Source organism: Mya arenaria, chromosome 9 (assembly GCF_026914265.1).
Source record: "Mya arenaria isolate MELC-2E11 chromosome 9, ASM2691426v1".
Lineage (NCBI taxonomy): Eukaryota > Metazoa > Mollusca > Bivalvia > Myida > Myidae > Mya > Mya arenaria.
This window is the reverse complement of record NC_069130.1, coordinates 18,269,854-18,276,380: the sequence shown is the minus strand read 5'-3', so window position 1 is coordinate 18,276,380 and position 6,527 is coordinate 18,269,854.

Sequence of the window (6,527 nt, the reverse complement as noted above, 5' to 3'; positions counted from 1 at the left end):
TTTAATTTGCTTTTACTTTGGAAAGGGCTGGTGGAATTTTGACAAGCTTAGCGAAGAGATTGAATAAGTGAAAAGTAATTTCAGCTATTCTATCAACTATGGCGAAAATGAAATAGGACTTCAATTCAATTTACTTCAATGATTACTTCGTAAAGAATTAGATCATGTCTTTGTTAAACACTTTGGAACTATTTAGCAACAAAAGTTAACTTTTGAATGTAATTCGGTATGCAGTACCGGCCAAATATATACGTTTTCAATATATTTTATATACATGTATATGATTTTATTTGCATTAAGGTTAATATTGCCCCCTCTCTCCACCGCTCCCACTGTTTATCAAGATATTTTTTGCATATATGTGTAGTATATACAAGATATATTTTTGTCCTGTTGAACAGAATATTAAATATAAATCACAACTTTCCTTGAACATGTACATCTTTAGTGAATTGTTGAAACCCCAAAACTTAGTGAAGGCTTAGAAAGAAAGCTTTTTATACAGCTTGTCCTGAACAAGTACGTCACGTCACTATATAACTATATATGATTCAATGAGGACTGTACATTGCCAGGGAAGAAACTTATGTGGTTGAAAAATGCTATCAAACAAGTGATTCCAAATTTCCCATTCATATATAAACACCTTGCAATCATTACAGAAGTGGGTAAAGTAAACGGCCAAACGGTAGCATCAACATTGATTCATGTTACTAACGAAACACTTCACGTCTCGAAAAGCATCGTTAAAGTTGACCTGAAAGTAGATTACCTGTGGATCGTGAAGTACAAAAGAAAAACACTTGATAATGAATCTATCTAAGAAGTGGCTGAAAGAGAGAAGAGCCAGGGCAATATCAATTATTGAAAAGAACAGCGAACACTTTGAGACATCTTGTTTTTTAGGCGAAGATCAAAGTGTACAGGTAGAAAACCTTCTTCGTGTTAAAGATGGACATATATCTAGGCTTATACCAGGATGCTAAGGTCTGTTCAGAAACATCACAGCGATTCTCGACGAAATAGGCACAATAATATTTGGATCAGTGGCCTTTGCTGGTATTGTCCTTAGTGTCGCTGGTTAAGCAAATGTTCTGTTTACAATTCTTATGACAGTTGGCTATCGACAGATGGAAAAAGAAAACAAGCTTTGTCCATGTTGTTTCAGAAGAAAGATGCTAGGGTTATGGATAAACTTGGCTGTTTTTATCCCAACATCGGCTTTAACCTTTGTCTTATGTAACTTCGCTGTGCCATCAGCCACTTTACATGCCATCGGAATATCCATCGTTGTCAGTTTGCTTTCTTTGTATACGCAATGGAATATGTCTAGAATAATAGGTGCGATTTACAGCCCGTTTGCCACTAAGGGATCCTCTGCACAAATTATTGCCGAAATCAATTCTGGCGACGCTGTGTCATGCACGTACTGAGGCAAAATCTTCCCTTAAATGTGTGTATTATGCTACTAGCCACCTATTTGCAACCCGAGAAGTCGTCGAAGAGCAAGTTGAGTTTACTAAAGGTTCGATGAGTAGGTATGACTGTAGCCTTTGGGATACCTATTCGCCAGATGAGACGGTTGAACGGACCAGGTTTAGGATCAACGAGAAGAACTGGGGTCCGTGGGAGAATAGATCAGATCACATGTGCTTCTGGGCCAAGGTACGGGATTTCAAACGAGTGGTGCAAACCTACACATGATTCGAAGCGGATATGATGCTCGGCACAACTTCTATCCATCTTGCACACGAGATTGAGTTAGGAGACCATGTCTTCCTGCACAAAATAGATGGCATAGTCATTGAAAAAAAACAACATACAAAAGCAAAGAAAGTTTTACCTAAGAATGGTTTGTTTTATGACTTTGTATTGCATAATACATAGGTTTTGTGTCTTGATTACGATTTGGTTAAGGTTCAACATTACCATCCATCGAAATGCAGGCCAAAATCTGAATGTGCTGTTATGGCTATGAAGATGCTTGGACAAATGATGCAAAAAAATAAATAATTCTGGCAACCGTTGTGAAACAGAATGCGTGATCATGGTTAACTGAGGTAAAGTTTCGATAGATTTGTGGATATGTTTATTCCCCATGTAATTATTCCTAAAATAATATATTGGTACAAATCCGTTGGTAAACGCTTTATTGACGTTTCTCTATGAGTACCATTTTCAAATTTCTAACAAAAAAATTATTGTTACATTTTAGGCTTTGCATAACAAAGGTAATATATGACGAATGACGTTATTCAGAAAAAGACGTCATAATATAAAAGTACGAACAAGGACCTAGAAAACAGGCCCTAGTTCCATGAAAATCATAACAACATACTTAAATATCTTATTTCATTTACCTCTATTACGTACACTTATTTAACAAAATGAAAAATGGTTTATATTGATTATCAACAATCTTAGAAGATTTTTAAATACAAATATTGCACATAATTTACTAAAGCAAAACTAAAACTAAAGATATTAGCTTGATGAGAAGAGATAATAAAATAATTAGAGATCGTGAAATCAGGGCCAGTTTAAAACGTTCGCTATGCTAGTATTTTTCATAAATTGCTATACATTGGTAATGTTGACTATAACATATATATTTTGATTGCAATTATATTTTTTTAAATAACACCCAAAACGACTTTATATTATGATCAAAAAGTCGAATCTTGTGTTCAATCAGTCATTATAAGCCGGTTGGTTTGCGGAAATGGGAAGTTACTGCCGCCTTATTGTTTTCTTTATTCGTAAAGGAACTTGAGTTGTATGTTGTGAAATCGTCATCTTATTATAATTACTAATTGCTGATGATATGGCCATTGAAGGTAAATTGCATGAGATAATTCAAAGCAATTGGGATATTTTGTCAAATGATTGCAATGCCTGGGGATGTAAAGTAAATATTAAAATGGCTTCGATGATGGTGTTTCCTAAGAGGTTCATAATTGCCCCATGAAAGATTTAAAAAGGCTATGGTATACACGCTTTTAATGATTTTGATGTTGATTTATTTTAATTATTTCTGACTTTAGTATAGATGTAATTACTAACAAAATACACTTGGAATTTTAACGTTTTTGTATATAAATATATGAACTCTTTTATATTTGTTTGTGTTTTACTATAATGTTGTATAAACACGTTGACGTTTTTTTAGCGTAAACAGTGTTGTCGACGACGTGCATTGCCCAAATCGGAAATAAAGAAAATATCTTTCAGCCTGTCTGTCTGACTGACTCTCTTTACGATTATCTATAAGGCAAACTAACACTGTGATAACTAAAGAGTTAAAAATACTGTTTGTAAATATTTAAATGCAGTACTGAAGCATTCATTAACTGAGGTAGGAAATGAAACATCAAACAACTTCTACATTTGCCACTAATATATAATAATAAATGCAAATAGTCGTATAAGGAAATGATATTTATAGTAAACATGTATTAGGCATTTGAATGAAACAATTGATACTATAGGACAAAAATTAAACCAATACACATATTTTTACTATAAAAAAATCCATTAGTTTGTCGAGGTAATTGCCTTAGAATGGTCATTGAAAATTAAGTAAGAACTCAATTGAGGTTTCTCTTAAGTCGTCGACGTTGCGTTGAAGATTTGATAAAGATAATCAAAATAGCGCGCATGCGCAGCTAGGAAAACAATATGCTACTTGTGATATTACTACAGATATATGCCTCAAGTTTGAAACGGGAGGATGATAAGGTTAGTTGGAATATTGGTAAAATTTGGCCAAAATTAACAATATTCTAAAGGAAAACATTTGATTATACTTATTCAGTGTACATGAATGATGTGGGATGCATTATTAAACCAATTGAAAATGCGCTTGGATCTCTGGATTCTCGTATTGGGCACCTTGAACGTTTTATCGATGGGGCTCAGATGTTCGCAGTCTCTAGCCTCAGGCACATGTTTTATTCAAATAATGCGTGCGCATCAGAACAACATGAAGTTAGATCGCCAGCATCTAGATGTGAAACAGATGTAGAACGTGACGTCACTACGGATACGAATGACGTCACCACAGATACTAATGACGTCACCACGGAAAACAGTGACGTCACCACGGAGAATAATGACGTCTCTGCGCCACCGACCGTCAATGAAAGGGCATCCAGAAATGACATAGATGATGATGAGTGGCCCACGTTACGCGCCTCCACTGAAGTAACGCGTAAAAAGATACCAGTGATTGTAACTCATAACGGTGAGGAACAATTTACTAACTTGTCACGACGATCTACTAGGCGTTTTTATGTTGGTGGTTATCATAAATCGGTGACTGTTCAGAACATATACTCATATGTGAATGCACGGGGCCCAACTGTAACGAACGTGCGGATTTTCCCAGTACGTAGGTCACCGAGCAGGGTTGTTATTCGCGTCAATGTCGAGGCTAATGACGCAAGTGACTTACTTCTATGTGATGGGTTTTGGCCGGACTTTGTCAAGTGTGCGCCGTGGTTAACGCGCAATGAGTTACTGGAACAATACCAGAAAGGTGGGAGTCGGCCCCTTCCTGATCGCCGCGGCCATATGGAGAATAACCGTGGTCGCAGCAGGGACGGTCATCGGAACGACTATGAGGGTAGGCGTTACCATTCCGGACGTACGGGGGAGCGTGGGGATGTAGGGGGCCGCCGCTACCCTCCTCGTGCAGGCGGGGCTGCATCCTTTCGAGGGAGGAGAGGACATCAACGTCGGTTCACTGCGCCAAGGTTCGAGGCGCGTGGTGGTCAACCCGGAAATGGATACTCACGATACGACAGAGACATAAACTGTGAGAATAGGTTTGAGTGTCTCGGACAGATTGATACATCAGAAAACTATAATGCTGACTAATTCCATGTTTATGCGCATACTAATCATAAACTTTGTTCTGTGTTTAATGAATTTAAATATCATTACATGGAATGTGACTGGTATTTTCTCGAGTGCAACATACCTTACTGACACGCTTGTGAAACATAGCGTTGATATATGTGGAATTGCTGAACACTGGTTAAGTCCACAGAACATACACTTGTTTGATAATTTGTCCTCAGATTACTGTTACCATGCTGTTTGCGATAGTGATTTATATGACATATCGAACACTAGAAAAGTAGGAAAAGGTGGTGTTGCTATCTTATGGCACAAAAAGTACAATGATAAAATTGTACCTCTTAACATTGATAGTGACCGTTTAGTTGGTATTCAGCTACAGTTATCACCGAATGAGTATATGTTCTTTTTTCAGTTATATCTACCATGTAGTAATCACTCTATTTTGTTGTATAGAGATCATATTGATAAACTGTATGATTTATGGTACCAATACTCAAATAGTGGAGTTTGTGTGTTTCTGGGTGATTTTAATGCCAAGTACATACCAAATTTTAGTATTAGTAACCGTGACAAATTGTTAAGTCGATTTCTCGATGATTGTAATACTGTACCTGTTAACTGTTTACACATGTGTACGGGTTCACCATATTCTTTTGTGTCATATGATGAGAAATATCGAACACTGATCGACTTCATATGCATTCCAAGGGAGCTCATTGACTGTATATCAAAATGTTTCGTTTTTGATGATAGTTGTCTTAATGTGTCAAGGCATGTGCCTGTCTTTTTACAATTGCATGTTCCGAATATTGTTTTCACTGATAACGAAGCCCATGTACCAAATGTATGTCCTAACTGGCGTAAAGCAAACAATTGTGACATTGATATGTACAATAATTGCATTGGAAGAGACAGAGATATTTTGCATATAGGAGCTTGTGATCTTGATATTGACGGTATTGATAATGCATGTAATATGTTAGCTGATAAACTGTCATATTATGCTGATACTTGTATCCCAAAGAAAAGATTTATGAAATTCCTTAAGCCATACTGGAACACTAATTTGAAAAATGCTCATAAACATATGCGTGCGCTGAAGATCGTTTGGTGTGCTGACGGACGCCCACGAGGTGGCACCAACAAAAGTTATACTGACTATAAAACGGCAAAGACCGACTTTCGTCGTCTGCATAGGTACTGTGTGACGCAATATTTACAGAAACTCGATCATGATATTGACAAAATGGCTGAAGTAGATGCCAACGGTTTCTGGAAACTTGTGAATAAAAGGCGACATTGTGGTAAAAGTAAACTGTGTTCCGGTATAAACTTTAAAGGGACAGTGGTACGAGATCCCAAAGTGATAACGGATGGTTGGGCTGACTATTTCCGGGATCTATACACGCCGTCGGACATAGCAGACGACTACATCGACTGGGAACGGTCGGTGACGGCTGAGGTTCAGGATACTATCGCTTCACTGGAACCAGATCGTAACGCTACAGTACTTCCGGATACGGTTTATGACGTCATTTCCGCTCTTCCGCGTGGTAAAGCTGCTGGGATGGATGGCATACAATACGAACATCTTATTCATGCGACGAAACCGTTATCCCACGCTATTGCTAACGTTTTTACGTGGATGCTTAGAAACGGGCACA